General features: G+C 35.7%; 1 protein-coding gene and 1 long non-coding RNA gene across 8 annotated transcripts in view; one reads left to right on the top strand and one right to left on the bottom strand.

The window, feature by feature from the left end:
• The window catches only part of UVRAG (UV radiation resistance associated), a 316,243-nt gene that overhangs the window by 59,443 nt on the left and 239,027 nt on the right, over positions 1 to 17,773 (bottom strand). The gene's annotated exons all lie outside the window — the stretch shown is intronic.
• LOC309605916 overlaps positions 1 to 17,773 on the top strand; it is an 89,433-nt gene that overhangs the window by 46,815 nt on the left and 24,845 nt on the right. The window lies entirely within an intron of this gene.

Below are 17,773 nucleotides of genomic sequence, written 5' to 3'. Positions count from 1 at the left end.
ACTAATGCAGCTCTAGTAAATGTGGGTACTAGTATTGAACCATGTGATTATTTGGGGGGGGAAGAGAATGTTAATATAAAATTAAATACAGTGAGTCTAAGACATTGTGTTTTACTCACAGTAGAGAAAGTTTGATACAAGTAGCAAACTAAAAAGGCTGCCACTGCCTAACTTTCTCTTTCTGCACCTGGGATAATAACACACTAAGAGTGAGGACCAAAGGTGGAAGGTAATGATGTTGATAGTAAGACGAATAGAAGTGTATGTGCTAACAGATTTGCCAAAGTGCCACTTCTTGGTATTATTTACTTCATATTACCAGTTTTGAAAAAGCAGTAATAGCAAAAACCCAAAGCAAAACAAAGGGTACCATGTTGCTGCCATAGGCCCTGAAGGCAGTAGTTTATGGATTCCTCAAATGGAAATTCACATTAGCAACTTTGCCAATTGTCTCAAATGCATATGCTGATGAATGGAAACGGAGAGATATTTACTGAATATCTCTCTTGGTTAAGGCAGTTTGGTGGGGAATTCATCAGAATAGTTATATTTTATATACATGTGGACTAATTTTCATAGGGGCATCTTCTTGTATAACCCCTCACCCACCAGAGCCTAGTACAGTACATTCAATTATACTTTTTGGCCATCATATTCAAAAGGCACACAAAATTCTGTATATATTCTGAGCTCCAAATTAAAATTAGAAGGAGATTATATGAAAGTAAGATATTAACTAACTTTTAAAATAAATGGTATTATGTATATTTTCATGGCTATGTTTTAGAGAGGGAGAGAGAATAAAAATGACAACATAATAATGAATGTCTTTGCTTTTCACATCTTCCACATCTTACCAGAGTAAAAGATCGTGGACCATTACTAAAAGCTTTGCATTCACTTGTACTCTTAAATTCAGATATTAATAACTCCTTTATAGAAATAAATAAAAAAGCACTGATGGAAGATGTAAAGTGCATTAGTGTTCATGTTATCTCTCCCAGTATGAATTTAATGGGTATCTTAATAAGGAGATATAAACTAATGTCACTGATTAGGAAATCACATCATTTAGTAGCCTCCAGTGTGCTTGATGGTGACATCTGAGTGGAATTACTATAAAGCAGATGATGAATTAGTGTTGGGGCAAAGGGACACATAAATGTGCCTCAGAGATGAAACAATTATATTCTATATCATAAGTTAAAAGTCAACTCAAAAGACAGTATAGTCAGTCTTAAAGTGGGCTAACCAATTTGGCTAACCCACTGCTCACAACAACTTGCTGAAGCTAAGCTGTTTGGATAGCTGGGCCACAGGCTTCCTTGGCTGTAATAACCTGAGAGTAACATTTACATGTTTTAAGTCTCTTTTAATCTCCTAAATACCATGAAGTGATGTTTATCAGATTTTAAGACACAGGCACATTCTGCTCAGATGATTTCACTCTCAGGGGACCTTATTATGAAGTCTTATTAAAAGAAGGCGAAGGTTCACAAGCCTTTAAGAAGAATCCTAAGTGACATTACAAACTAAATGTAAAATAATCTTTTTTGGCTTAGCTAGATAAAGTAATTTCCTTTTAGTGCTTAGTTTAGTGGTCATAGATCAGTAAACTATGGATAAAGTGACCACCACAATTAATATATCAAAAATGTAGACATTGGAGATTGGTTCAAGATGGCGGAGTAGAAGGACGTGTGCTCACTCCCTCTTGTGAGAGCACCAGAATCACAACTGACTGCTGAACAATCATCAACAGGAAAACACTGGAACTCACCAAAAAAGATACCTCACATCCAAAGACAAAGGAGAAGCTGCAGTGAGACAGTAGAAGGGGCGCAATCACAATAAAATCAAATCCCATAACTGCTGGGTGGGTGACTCACAAAATGGAGAACAATTATAGCACAGAAGTCCACCTACTGCAGTGAAGGTTCTGAGCCCCACATCAGGCTTCCCAAGCTGGGGGTCTGGCAATGGGAGGAGGAATTCCCAGGAATCAGACTTTGAAGGCTAGCAGGATTTGACTGCAGGACTTTGCCAGGACTGGGGGAAACAGAGACTCCACTCTTGGAGGGCACACACAAAGTAGTGTGTGCATGAGAACCAAGGGGGAAGGAGCAGTGACCCCATAGGAGACTGAAACAGACCTACCTGCTAGTGTTGGAGGGTCTCCTGCAGAGCCAGAGGGCAGCTGTGGCTCACCCTGCGGGGACAAGGACACTGGCAGCAGAAGTTCTGGGAAGCACTCCTTGGCGTGAGCCCTCCCAGAGTCCCCCATTAGCCCTGCCAAAGAGCCTGTAGGCTCCAGTGCTGGGTTGCCTCAGGCCAAACAACAACAGGGAGGGAACTCAGCCCACCCATCTGGCAGACAAGCGGATTAAAGTTTTACTGAGCTCTGCCCACCAGAGCAACAGCCAGTTCTACCCACTCTCATCAGGAAGCTTGCACAAGCCTCAACCACCAGAGGGCAGACAGCAGAAGCAAAAAGAACTACAATCCTGCAGCCTGTGGAACGAAAACCACATTCACAGAAAGATAGACAAAATGAAAAGGCAGAGGACTATGAATCAGATGAAGGAACAAGATAAAAACCCAGAAAAACAACTAAATGAAGTGGAGATAGGCAACCTTCCAGAAAAGAATTCAGAATAATGATAGTGAAGATGATCCACGACCTCGGAAAAAGAATGGAGGCAAAGATTGAGAAGATGCAAGAAATGTTTAACAAAGACCTAGAAGAATTAAAGAACAAACACCTAGAAGAATTAAAGAACAAACAAACAGAGATAAACAATCCAATAACTGAAATGAAAAATACACTAGAAGGAATCAATAGCAGAAAAACTGAGGCAGAAGAATGGATAAATGACCTGGAACAGAGTGGTGGAATTCACTGCCCCAGAACAGAATAAAGAAAAAAGAATGAAAAAAAATGAAGACAGCCTAAGAGAACTCTGGGACAACATTAAACGCAACAACATTCCCATTATAGGGGTCCCAGAAGGAGAAGAGAGTGAAAGGACCCGAGAAAATATATGAAGAGATTATAGTCGAAAACTTCCCTAACATGGGAAAGGAAATAGCCACCCAAATCCAGGCAGCGCAGAGAGTCCCAGGCAGGATAAACCCAAGGAGAAACACGCCGAGACACACAGTAATCAAACTGACAAAAATTAAAGACAAAGAAAAATTGTTAAAAGCAACAAGGGAAAAACAACAAATATCATACAAGGGAACTCCCATAAGGTTAATAGCTGATTTCTCAGCAGAAACTCTACAAGCCAGAAGGGAGTGGCATGTTATACTTAAAGTGATGAAAGGGAAGAACCCACAACCAAGATTACTCTACCTGGCAAGGTTCTCATTCAGATTCGATGGAGAAATCAAAAGCTTTACAGACAAGCAAAAGCTAAGAGAATTCAGCACCACCAAACCAGCTCTCCAACAAATGCTAAAGGAACTTCTCTAGGTGGCAAACACAAGAGAAGAAAAGAACCTACAAAAACCATAACAATTGAGAAAATGGTAATAGGAATGTACATATCCATAATTACCTTAAACGTCAATGGATTAAATGCTCCAACCAAAAGACACAGGCTCGCTGAATGGATACAAAAACAAGACCCATATATATGTTGTCTACAAGAGACCCAACTTCAGACCTAGGGACACATACAGACTGAAAGTGAGGGGATGGAAAAAGATATTCCATGCAAATGAAAATCAAAAGAAAGCTGGAGTAGCAATACTCATATCAGATAAAATAACTTTAAAATAAAGAATGTTACAAGAGACAAGGAAGGACACTACATAATAATCAAAGGATCAATCCAAGAAGAGATATAACAATTATAAATATATATGCACCCAACACAGAAGCACCTCAATACATAAGGAAAATGCTAACAGCTATAAAAGAGGAAATCAACAGTAACACGATAATAGTGGGGGACTTTAACACCTCACTTACACCAATGGACAGATCATCCAGACAGAAAATTAATAAGGAAACACAAGCTTTAAATTACACAATAGACCAGATAGATTTAATTGATATTTATAGGACATTTCATCCGAAAACAGCAGATTACACTTTCTTCTCAAGGGCACATGGAACATTCTCCAGAACAGATCACATCTCGGGTGACAAACCAAGCCTCAGTAAATTTAAGAAAATCAAAATCATATCAAGCATCTTTTCCAACCACAATGCTATGAGATTAGAAATAAATTACAGGGAAAAAAATGTAAAAAACACAAACACACAGAGGCTAAATGATACGTTACTAAATAACCAAGAGATCACTGAAGAAATCAAAGAGGAAATCAAAAACTACCTAGAGACAAATGACAATGAAAACATGATGATCCAAAACCTATGGGATGCAGCAAAAGCAGTTCTAAGAGGGAACTTTATAGCAATACAATCCTACCTCAAGAAAGAAGAAAAATCTCAAATAAACAATCTAACCTTACACCTAAAGGAACTAGAGAAAGAAGAACAAACAAAATCCAAAGTTAATAGAAGGAAAGAAATCATAAAGATCAGAGCAGAGATAAATGAAATAGAAACAAAGAAAACAATAGCAAAGATCAATAAAACTAAAAGCTGGTTCTTTGAGAAGATAAACAAATTGATAAACCATTAGCCAGACTCATCAAGAAAAAAAGGGAGAAGACTCAAATCAATAGAATTAGAAATGAAAAAGGAGAAATAACAACTGACACTGCAGAAATACAAAGGATCATGAGAGATTACTACAAGCAACTCTATGCCAATAAAATGGACAACCTGGAAGAAATGGACAAATTCTTGGAAATGCACAACCTGCCGAGACTGAACCAGGAAGAAATAGAAAATATGAACAGACCAATCACAAGCACTGAAATTGAAACTGTGATTAAAAATCTTCCAACAAACAAAAGCCAAAGCAATCTTGAGGGAAAAAAACGGAGCTGGAGGAATAAGACTCCCTGACTTTAGACTATATAACAAAGCTACAGTAATCAAGACAATATGGTACTGGCACAAAAACAGAAATACAGATCAATGGAACAGGATAGAAAGCCCAGAGATAAACCCACACACCTATAGTCAACTAATCTATGACAAAGGAGGCAAGGATATACAATGGAGAAAAGACAGTCTCTTCTGTAAGTGGTGCTGGGAAAACTGGACAGCTACATGTAAAAGAATGATATTAGAACACTCCCTAACACCATACACAAAAAGAAACTCAAAATAGATTAAAGACACAAATGTAAGACTGGACACTATAAAACTCTTAGAGGAAAACATAGGAAGAACACTGTAACATAAATCACAGGAAGATCTTTTTTGACCCACCCCCAGAGTAATGGAAATAAAAACAAAAATAAAGAAATGGTACCTAATGAAACTTAAAAGCTTTTGCACAGCAAAGGAAACTATAAACAAGATGAAAAGACAACCCTCAGATGGGAAAAAATATCTGCAAATGAATCAACAGACAAAGGATTAATCTCCAAAATATATAAACAGCTCATGTAGCTCAATATTAAAAAAACAAACAATGCAATCAAAAAATGGGCAGAAGACCTAAACAGACATTTCTCCGAAGAAGACATACAGATGGCCAAGAGGCACAAGAAAAGCTACTTAACATCACTAATTATTAGGAAATGCAAATCAAAACTACAATGAGGTATCACCTCACACCAGTTAGAATGGGCATCTTCAGACAATCTACAAACAACAAATGCTGGAGAGAGTATGGAGAAAAGGGAACCCTCTTGCACTGTTGGTGGGAATGTAAATTGGTACAGCCACTATGGAGAACAATACAGGGGTTCCTTCAGAAATGAAAAATAGAATTACCATATGACCCAGGAATCCCACTACTGGGCATATACCCAGAGAAAACCATAATTCAAAAAGACACTTGCACCCCAATGTTCATTGCAGCACTGTTTACAATAGCCAGGTCATGGAAGCAACCTAAATGCCCACTGACAGGTGAATGGAAGAAGATGTGGTACATATATACAATAGAATACTACTCAGCCATAAAAAGGAACGAAATTGGGTCATTTGTAGAGACATGGGTGGACCTAGAGAGTGTCATACAGAGTGAAGTAAGTCAGAAAGAGAAAAACAAATATCGTATATTAATGCATATATGTGGAATTTAGAAGAATGGTACAGACGAACCGGTTTGCAAGGCAGAAATAGAGACACAGATGTAGAGAACAAACGTATGGACAACAAGGGGGGAAGTGGGGGAGGGGTGGGGGGGTGGTGTGATGAATTGGGAGATTGGGATTGACATGTATACACTAATATGTATAAAATAGATAACAAGAACCTGCTGTATAAAAATTAAATTAAATTAAATTTAAAAACATGTAGATATTGTTTCTCCCACTTTCTCTTCTAATTAGGTTCGATTTTAATGCTCAGTGCAGGGGCTTGACCTACAAGTGGTAAATGCCCAAATACCCAAAAACTCATTTACTACTAGGCATTTGGGAAATCTTCCATACTTTTAGGCACAAAGAAACGATATCTAAAAAAAGGAAAAAAAAAAAAGATATCTATCCAAAACTCAGTCTATTCATTTATTCAGAGCTTACTTTCGTATTACATATCTTAAAATGGTTACAAAAGTTGTTTCCAATTTATCTTACCATTACATGGACAAGAAAAAAAATATACCAAAAATAGTCCATGCAGATTTGTTTCAGTGATTTATTTAAAATTCTTCCTCTACCAAGGAGTTATTTAATTACCCTAAGCCTCAGTTTCCTCATTTGTAAAATGAGGATAATAATAAAAACCTGAAAGCGTTATTATGAAAATTAGAGACAGAGTAAAAAGTGCTTTGCATATAGGTAATCAATAAAAGCAGACACTCTTATTTGTGAAGCTAAGACAAATGAACTTCCAAGTGCTCTACTTCAAAATTCTTTTTCTTCTGGTTTATGACAATGACTATCAAGTCCTTTGCACTGGCAAATATGTCTCAAAGACTACAAGAATGGTGTCATATATACTGTTTTTTTTGGCCGCACTGCATGGCTTGCAGGATCTTAGTTCCCTGACCAGTGAAAGCGCCAAGTCCAAACCTCTGGACTGCCAGGGAATTCCCACATATATACTTTTTTATTGTTGCTATCCTGTAACTGTTTAATGTCAAGATACAACATACAAATAGCAAAATGCTTAAAACAGCTATGCACTGTTTAAAGGACAAAGCAAACCCCTGTGTAACCACCACTTAGTCAAGAAACAGAATGCTGGCGCCCTAGAAGCTCCCTGTGAGCCCCTTTCTCATTATAGCCCCTCCTCTCACCCAGAGCTCATCACTATCCAGGCTTTTTGTATAGTTTTCATCCCAACCAATATAGTTTAATCTTGCCCATTTTTGAACTATACATAAAAAGAGTAACTTTGTGGAGATTCTCTTTTGTTGTGCTTCTTTTACTCAACATTAGGCTTGTAAAATTTACCTTAATCATTGCATATAGCTATGGTTTCATGGCTGCACAGTACTCCATTACATAAATATATCATGATTAAAGATAAACATATGGCTGACATTTTCAACTTGTTTCCAGTCTTCGGGTATTATGAACAGCACTGCCATAAACATTCTCATATGCATATCTTCAAGTTCACTGGAAAATGCCAAAGTGTTTTCTAAAATGATTTTATCAGTTTACACTCATCACCTCTACCTAACCAATTTATTGTGCTTTCTTTTTTTTTTTTTTTTTTAAATCATGCATTTGCTCAAAACAAGATTGGGAGGAATCATAGAACATTACTGCTAGAAGGAAATGAAGAGGTTATTTACTTCAACTTCCTTATTTTAAAAGAATCTAGAGCTTAGAAAGATTGAGAGACTTGCCTAATGTCACTGTGAGGCAACTCTTTGCTTAAAGGCTAGCACACAATCTAGGGCTCTTGCTAAGACACTAAGCAGCCTTGCAAGGAAGGCAGTCTGGAAACAAAGAGATACAACTATCATCTATACATGTGAACACAGTGCGGACAAAGAAATGTTTTAAAGCCATTTAGAAAAACACGTCAACAACAACGTTCTGTTGTACAATGAGTTTTGAGAGCCTCATTAGATAAATAAGGACACTGAGGCCCAGAGTGAAATTTCTTACACAACACCACAATTATCAAGTGGCAATACTCCCACAAGACAAGCATGTCCACAATTTTAGCATACATCTGGGCAATATTCTTCCGCCTACATAAAGGGTAAATGTTTGTTTGGTGCCTTTAAATTTTTTATTTTAATAATTTTAATTGTAGTATATGTATTCAACTCCCTACCCTCCTTTCTCCACTAATAACAAATGAATTCTTTGCTATTATCTAATCTTCATAAAACTTTTAATGACTAAGGATATTCCTTTATTTAACCTACCCCTAGATAGCTGTTTTCAGTGTGATAAATGTCTTTTAACTGTTTTCAGGAAGTTAGAATTATTTCCTCATGATAAGAGTTCCTAAGAAGAACTTCTTAATTAAAGTTGAAAATTCTTATTAAATCTACTTCAGAGAAGAAACTGTGAGGATCAGTTATGAGCTTTTTGTGTGAAAGCACTTTGAAAACTATAAAGCACTACTTAAATGTATGGTGGTATTATCATTATTATTATAAGTCCATCTTGTATTGGACTTGACCCCTTATTTACCTGACGTGGTGTTCCATAAATCTTTGCTTATTTTCTGTAAACAAAATCACCAACATACAGCATACTGTTTGTAAATGATCTCTTAGAGAATCTTAAAATCTTTTTGATCATGTTGTGGTAAGTCAAAAAGTTTGAAGGTGATGATTAAAAAACAAAACAAAACTGTACTTCCCAAAGAACTTTACACATACATCCATTATTAGTGCACACTACACTGTAACGTCACCCTGGCTAGAAGGCGAGCAGCACCAGGGTTAGGGACGGAGTCCTCTTCATCTTTTTCTCCTCAATGCCCAGCCCAGCGCCTGACACAGAGTAAGCGATCCATCAGCCCTGCTCGGAGCCACAGAAACGCCAAGAGAGTAAACAGAAATCATAATACCAGTCTTAGGACTCAGATGAAAGAAAAGAAACATTTTACAGCAGATGAAAAGTGCCAAGCAGAGGAAAAGAATGAAGAAGTGAGCCAGGCAGTAGGAGATGGGAGTTTAGATGCTTCTTCCAAAAGCTGTCTTCAGTCCAGCCTTTGTCCTACTGCCATAGACTGCTTTTATACAGCACGGGAACTGACAATCCTAGAGAGGACTGGGGGAAGAAAGGAGGTAAAAACAGAGGAAAACTGACATGTCTGTGACTCAGCAAATTCTTCACCCTTACCTGCAAGGCCTATGTATTATTTTCTTATATCTTATATCATTTGGGGGGGTTCTACAGTCTACCATAATTTTTTTAAAAGGCATTATTTATCAGAAGGTATTGGTGATTCACCAAAGAACTTGAAACAGCAAATATATATATGTATTTATATATATAATATTTATATGAAATGAAATGAAATATATATATATAAAATATGAAATGCCTGAACTTAACATTCACTAATAATCAGAGAACTACAAATAAAAGCACAGAGATATTATGTTTCTTCTCTCATATAAAAAAGGTTAATAACAAACAACATTGGCAAGAGGATAAAGAAACAGGTATGTCAAACTTTATAATTTATGTATTCTTTGACCTAGCAATGAGATACTTATCTTAAGGGAATAACTGAACACAGGTATAACTATCTAAGTAGAAAGATGCTTCTCTCATTGTAATGTTGTTCATAATAGGCAAATCTTGGAAATAATCTAAATGTCCAACAACAAGGAAACTGTTAATGTCCACACAACAGAATGCAATGCAGACAACAAAATTTTATACAACTATATTCATCAATATGAAACTATCTTCACAAAATAGTTAAATGAAAAAAGTAAGACACACAACAGAATGCACAATGTGAAACCATTTATGTAAAATATTACCTATTTAACTTATGCATGTATATTTATTTGCATAGATGTTTGGAAAGATGTTCACCAAAATATTACAATGGTTATCTCTGAGTAATGGAATCCAAAGTGGTTTTAATTTTTTCCTTGATGCTTTTCTGTATTTTGAAAAAAATTTATACTGAGATTGAATCATTTATATGATAAAAAAAAAGTTATTTCTATTTTGAAAAAGAAAGAAGAAAAAATACTACCTTAACTTGAAACTAAAAGCTCACTGATAGTGAACAAGGTGTCTGAATTTTCCTTCCTTATACATGGTACTCTCACTGATGCAGCTAAAAAGGCAACTCCCCCACTCCTTTACTTATTATTCTTAACTTGCATTTAGCTTGTAATCCACTTCCACACATCTTCACCTCATGTTGTATTTGTGGAATATGGAATTTCTTTATCACAAAGATTACACTGTACTTTGCATTTTATTTAGTTAGCAAACACTTTTTTAGTACCTACTCAGTTCCAGGCACTATTCTAAATGCTTTAAAAATATTATTTAATCCTTATAACAACTCTAAGAGATGGGAATTATAATTATAGGTATTATTATCCCTGTTTTACAGATAAAGACACTGAAGCACAGAGAGATTAAGTAACTTATCCAAAATCATACAGCTAAAGTGATAAATTGGCATTTGAACCTTGCAGTCTAAATCCATAGTACTTGCTCTTAAATACTCAGCTATGCTGCATTTATTTTAATTCATTTTATTCTAGGATTTTGGCCTTTCCCTTGATAAACTTACATTAATTAGGATACTAATTTTATCCTCCCTGGAAACCCAAATCAGCACATTTTAAAATGCTTTTCTCTACTAGACACCAAAATTTACATATAACAATTTTTTGAAGTTCATTTCTTTAAATAGCTTAAACCTAAGCTATGCTGGTCCCTTTGATGCCAACTAAAATCAGACCAAATTCAGTTTTCATATATATTATTTCTCATAATTCACTTCATGAGGCTTAGCCATAAAAAATAGTTGGAATTTATATCCTACCTTCTCTGAACTAAGCATTATATATTTTATTTCAGTTGAGGTGCATTCTTTAAATATTTTTCTCCCAGCAACAAATGTTACTCATAGTAGTGCCTCGGAAAAGGCTCACATCATTACTGAATAAGCAACTTGTTTCTTTAATTAAAGAAAAAAACTTGCCAGCTTAAAATATTAAAACATGCAGAATAAAGGCCTAAAGTGAATTTTTAAAAACAACTAGGATAAAGGAAGAGACAGAAGTTATCAAAGATGCTAAACCGAGTAAGGTGCTAAATTTTTACTTGGCTCTTAGGTAGCCACAGACAAAAGGGAAACCTGCTATTTAATGTTTCTTTCTGACTGATAAAAGGAAGTCAGCAAGTCCCCTGAACTTACAGTGAGAGGATTAGGATCTGAATTTCTTTGCTCACTATTCAGAGTCTCAGTTTACCTAAATGTAAAGTGGGGATAATAATACCAACACTTTTAGGGCTTTTGAAAAGGATGAAAGGGGTAATATATGTGAAAGATCTCTGTACCCTAAAGTAAGCTATATAAATATGAGTTAAAACTGTTTTATTTTTCATTTGGAAAGATATTTTTGGCATTGGATTTCTAGTTTCAGTTTAAAGTAGGAGAAAATGTCCAACTGACATAAAAATAAATTATTTTATCTTGTTAATTTATCACCCTCAGCACTTGAAAGTACAGTGATCACAGCCAATATATCATTAAAAATGTTTAGTAAATTGGTTAATAACTGATATGATTCTTTAAAAAATTAATACAAGAACATTTAACCAATCACTTGCAAGTTTAAAAAGATAGTAAGTTATCCCTTAAATACAGAATGGAACTTTTGAAAAACAACTATATACACGATTTTTCTACTTCAATTAAAGCCTCCATTTAAACAGACATAAGTTAAGATGCATTTAAATATATATTTAAATACACACACATATTTAAATAGAAATAAGTTCATTAACTATCAATCTTAAGGAAGGAAAGAACAATTTCCTGGTTGACTCATTCACCACTCATTCTTTCAATAAATATTTATTAAACATCTGAAACATGCCCAGGGAGCTCACATAGACCAGTTGTAGTTCCAAGTATAACAACTGGTAACAGTATGGTGCCAGGGCCAATGGTGGTCAGTCAAAAATGTCTTTCCTATCCCCACTATTAAGGTAACCTATTCCAGCCAGGCTGGCCGTGATATACCTTAAACAGCCCTTCCTTTGCACCTCTGCTCCTCCTCCCCTCTCACTAGCCAGAGGCTTTCCTTTCTTGAACTTCCAGTTCAGGTGCCGTATCTTTCTATTGAAGCATTCCCTCTCCACATGAGCCTAACAAGAATAACAACAACATGAAGCGCAAAAAATGGCAGCTACTATTTATTGAGTACCCTTTCTGCAGACAAAGCCTGAGCTACAAACTTAACCCTCATTTTTTATTGTCCCCGCAACAATCCTATAATGAGTATCCAACCTTTACAGAGATAAGGGAATGGAGGTGCAGTGAATTGTATTACATGCCCAAGCTCATCCCCTCGGTGGGATGCCCATCCACGTCTTTGGGACTCTCCCTGCTGAGAGCCAGAACCGCACTTTGACTGGAACTTCTCCTTTGACAGTTATCACTGCATGCCTTGTACTAGTTAACTATTTACATAGTGTGCATATTTTTTTATCCCCAAATATGAACACCCTGGGGGTAAAGTCAGCCTCTCATAGGCCTTGCACAGCTCACTCAGATATTTGTGGATTGACATTACACACATACACGAAAATGTAATTGTTCTACTATTAAAAAGAAAAAAAGTCCACCAAGGAATACTTATGAGTAGAGGAGATCATCATCATCTTTCTAAGTGAGGATCTGACTGAAAATCCTCTTTGTCCACAGCAGTATGAAGCTTAAGTCTGAACTGATTTAGTGGAAACAATGTAGAGCCCATGGAAAAACTTAAGAGACAGGATTTCTGTCACAATAAAGTGCTTTAATATTTACCTTACTGTCTCTTATATCTGAAAACGTCACTCTACAGAGCAGAAACAAATTTATATATGTATATGTAAAACACCTATTAGTGCTAATATGGTAACTGAAACCTTATTTTTAAGAAAAACATGGAAGAACAAATGTCCAAGATTAGTGGAATGTTTAAATAAATGATAATATATGCACATTATGCACATAAATGAAATACTACATATTAAAAATATTGACTTAGAGAGTTTTTAGTTGAGCAGTATACATAATGTTATCTCAACTATAAAGGAAAAGACAAAAAAGTTTGGAATATCCAGAAGGCGCATGTGAATTTTAAAAGACTATTTTAAAAATTCTGTTCTTCTATCTTTTTTGTACTTTAAAAAATTTCTACAATTGGAATGTATTATTTTTGAAGAGTATTTTTTAAAGAAAAATGATATGGTGGTATTAGCATAAGGACAGACATATATATTAACGGAACAGAATTTAGAGTTCAGATATAAATCTTTACACTTAGAGTCAATTAATTTTCAACAAGAGCGCAAGACAATTCAATGAGTAATGAGTAGTCTTTTCAACAAATTTTTCTGGGCTAAATGGATATCTACATGCAAAAGAATGAAGTTGGACCCCTTCCTTACACTATACAAAAAAAATTAATTCAAGATGGATCACAAATCTAAATGTGTAAGCTAAAACTACACAGAAGAAAACCTAAAAGTACTTGGGCTAAGCTTTCTTAGATATGACACCAAAAGCATAAGCAAGAAAAGAAAATGTAGATAAAACTGGACTTCATCAAAACCAGAAACCTTTGTGTTTCAACAGACACTATCAAGAAAGTGAAAAATACAACCTGCAGAATGGGAGAAAATATTTGCAAATCATACATCTGAGAAGGGACTTTTGTTTAGATTATATAAAGATCTCTTACAACTCAATAATAAAGAAAAATTACCCAATTTAAAAATGGGCAAAGGGTTTGAACAGGTATTTCTCCAAAGAAGATATACAAATGTCCAATAAGCACATGAAAAGATGCTCAACAGCATTAGCCTTTAGGGAAATTCAAATCAAAACCACAATGAGAATACAATGGAGAAAAGACAGCCTCTTCAATAAGTGGTACTGGGAAAACTGGACAGCTACATGTAAAAGAATGAAATTAGAACACTCCCTAACACAAAAACAAACTCAAAATGGATTAAAGACCTAAATGTAAGGCCAGACACTCTAAAACTCTTAGAGGAAAACATAGGCAGAACACTCTATGACATAAATCACAGCAAGATCCTTTCTGACCCACCTCCTAGAGAAATGGAAATAAAAACAAAAATAAACAAATGGGACCTAATGAAACTGAAAAGCTTTTGCATAGCAAAGGAAACCATAAACAAGACGAAAAGACAACCCTCAGAATGGGAGAAAATATTTGCAAATGAAGCAACTGACAAAGGATTAATCTCCAAATATACAAGCAGCTCATTAAGCTCAATATCAAAAAAACAAAAAACCCAATCCAAAAATGGGCAGAAGACCTAAATATACACTTCTTCAAAGAAGATACACAGATTGCCAACAAACACATGAAAGGATGCTCAACATCACTAATAATTAGAGAAATGCAAATCAAAACTACAATGAGAAAAAAAAAAAAAAACTACAATGAGGTATCACCTCACACTGGTCAGAATGGGCATCATGAAAAAATCTACAAACAATAAATGCTGGAGAGGGTGTGGAGAAAAGGGAACCTTCTTGCACTGTTGGTGGGAATGTAAATTGATACAGCCACTATGGAGAACAGTATGGAGGGTCCTTAAAAAACTAAAAACTAGAACTACCATATGACCCAGCAATCCCACTCCTGGGCATATACCCTGAGAAAACCATAATTCAAAAAGAGTCATGTACCACAATGTTCACTGCAGCTCTATTTACAATAGCCAGGACATGGAAGCAACGTAAGTGTCCACTGACAGATAAATAGATAAAGAAGATGTGGCACATATATACAATGGAATATTACTCAGCCATAAAAAGAAACGAAATTGAGTTATTTGTAGTGAGGTGGATGGACCTAGAGTCTGTCATACAGAGTGAGGTAAGTCAGAAAAAAAAAAACCAAATACCGTATGCTAACACATATATATGGAATCTAAAAAAAAAAAAAAAAAATGGTTCTGAAGAACCTAGGGGCAGGACAGGAATAAAGACGCAGATGTAGAGAATGGACTTGAGGACACAGGGAGAGGGAAGGGTAAGCTGGGATGAAGTTAGAGAGTGACATGGACATATATACACTACCAAATGTAAAACAGATATCTAGTGGGAAGGAGCCGCATAGCACAGGGAGATCAGCTTGGTGCTTTGTGACCACCTAGAGGGGTGGGATAGGGAGGGTGGGAGGGAGATGCAAGAGGGAGGAGATCTGGGGACACATGTGTATGTATAGCTGATTCACTTTGTTATAAAGCAGAAACTAACACACCACTGTAAAGTAATTATACTCCAATAAAGATGTTAAAGACAAACAAACAAAAAACCACAATGAGATACCACTTTACATCTAGTAGGAGGCTATAATAGAAAGGACAGAAATTGGAACTTTAATACATCGATGGTGGGAATGCAAAATGGTGTAACTGCTTTTAGCACAGTCTGGCAATTCCTCAAAATGTTAAACATAGTTACCATATGGCTCAGCAACTCCACTCACAAGTACTGGGTTGGCCAAAGAGTTCGTTCGGGTTTTTCCGTAACATCTTATGGAAAAACCCGATCTAACTCTTTGGCCAACCCAATATATACCAATATACACCCAAGAGTAATGAAAACATGTCCCCACAGAAAACTTGTATCTATACATTAATGCTCATAGCAGCATTATTCATAATGACCCCAAAGTGTAAACAATCCAATGTCTATCAACTGATGAATGGATGAATGAAATGTGGTATATCCATGTACATCTTTGAATTGCCAAAATGATTTGTTAATAAAAAGCAATGATTGATGCATACTACAATATGGATGAACCATAAACCTATGCTAAGGGAAAGAAGCCAGTCACAAAGACCACATATTTTATTCTATTCCATGAAATGTCCAGAATAGAAACAGAAGTGGAATGGTGGCTGCCTAGGGTCGGAAGTCTTAGGGGAACAGGGAGTGACTGCTAATGAGTACAGGGTTTCTTTATGGGCAATGAAAATATTTTAAAGCAGACTGGGGTGATAGTTGCACCACTAGTTGAATATATTTTTAAAAACATTGAATTATACATTTTAAGTGGGTGAATTGTATGGTTTGTGAATTATATCTCAGTAAATTGTTTGTTTGTTCTTAAGATATAGGACTTTTAAAAAATAGTTTCTACTCTATTATTGGCAATTTTGTAGGCAGCAGGAGGGAATGATGGCATTTTGACTATTAAAATACCCTCGGAATTTGTATTCTTGATTCCAAGAAGAATTAAGAAAATAAAAATGCATTTTCTCCTCATGTGTCATATATATTGAACTGTATGTTAAAGAAATAGACATGAATTTAAGCTGCTGGGTGTAAACTGGCATTGATCCCTTCTAAATAGCTGTGCATTGTGGGCCCCATGAGTAGTCAAGTTTTACAGAAAGACCATGTCCCTGGCAGAACAGAAGTTTCCAACTGTTTTTGGAAGGAGAAGCTACTGTTACTTTCTATGAAGTCTTAAAGTAAATTGAGAAAAAAGATAGGTAATAGAGTAAAAAGAAGAGAGGTCATGAAATCTCCAGGATCTAATCCTAGTTCTACTTAATTCCTGATCTCAGGGGTCTCATATGTAAAAAGGCAGATGTCTGTGCCTTATTCACCTCATAGGATTGTAATAAGGCCCACATTAAAAAAGAAAAAAAGAAGAAGAAACAAAGTGGGATATAGCTGGATCTGACCTCATAAAATTTGATCTTGAATTGTTTGTCATCTAATAGCTTCGTCATCCTCGAGAAGTTAGCATAGCAGCAACTCAATCTCTTAACTAAAGATAGACCTGGTCAACGCACTTCACAAGGTATGAAATGAGATACAGAAGTGTAAGTACACCAAAAACCATTAAGTTCAATACAAATTTAAATCATCAATAATATTTGTAAACTACACCCTCAAAGTATTACTCTTAAGTCCCTGAACTTTCAAGAAAGGAGAGAAGCCTGGCTCAAGAAAACTCAAAAGCAATAGGGAAGAATCCACTGATAGCTGCTGGCCTGATGATTTGTATTGCACAGTACTACCAGAATTCAAATTTGTAGGTCTCTTATATAATGTTTCCACATTTGGGGAACTGACACATGTGTCTTGGTTTATCAGACTATGAGCAACTGAGGTGTTTTATAGGAAAGCTGGATGACTACATTCTCTAGGACGGTGGTTCTCAAACTTTTTGGTCTCAAGATCCCTTTACTCTCTTAAAATTGAGGACCCCAAAAAGCTTTTGTTTATGTAGGGCATATACAAATATGAAACTGAAAAAGCTTTTAAGTATTTATTAATTCACTTTAAAATAATAATAGAAATCTATTACTTGTTAATATAAATAACATTTTTAATGAAAAACAAGCATATTTTCAAAAAAAGAAATTTAGTGAGATGAGCGACATTGTTTTACATTTTTGCAAGTCTCTTTTGCAATGCCTGCTTTAATAGAAGACAGCTGGATTCTCATATATTCTTCTGCATTCATTTTGTTACCACATGCTGTTTCATGAGAAAATGTAATTGGGA

This window comes from Balaenoptera borealis, assembly GCF_965194805.1.
Source record: "Balaenoptera borealis genome assembly, chromosome: 11".
Taxonomy (NCBI): Eukaryota; Metazoa; Chordata; class Mammalia; order Artiodactyla; family Balaenopteridae; genus Balaenoptera; species Balaenoptera borealis.
Note: the sequence above shows the minus strand (reverse complement) of the source record. Positions and strands in the feature narration are given on the sequence as shown.